A 313-nucleotide genomic window follows, 5' to 3' on the forward strand; every position below is an offset into this window, starting at 1 on the left:
CCCTTGAACCCTGCTCCCCAACCCCCCCGCCCTGGGCAGCCCCCTGGCACAGGCAACAGCGCGCACCCAGTCGCCACGGCCCATGGGAGAGAGACGCAGATGGACTGGGATGGACCTGGGGGGGCACAGGCCGGACGGTGATGCTGGGGGGCTCGGGGGTGTTACTGGACGTGGAGACAGCAGGAAGGAGCGGAGCGATGTCCAGCGCCAGGCGCGGGGTTTGGGGGTGGGCACCAGCCGCCGGCCCCCCCCAGGCCTGGACAGTGCATCCCTGCTGGACCAGCATGGCGGGGGGGGGGGGCAGCGGGGCAGA

This window comes from Gavialis gangeticus, unplaced genomic scaffold, assembly GCF_001723915.1.
Source record: "Gavialis gangeticus isolate Ggan-Ray unplaced genomic scaffold, GavGan_comp1, whole genome shotgun sequence".
Classification (NCBI taxonomy): Eukaryota; Metazoa; Chordata; order Crocodylia; family Gavialidae; genus Gavialis; species Gavialis gangeticus.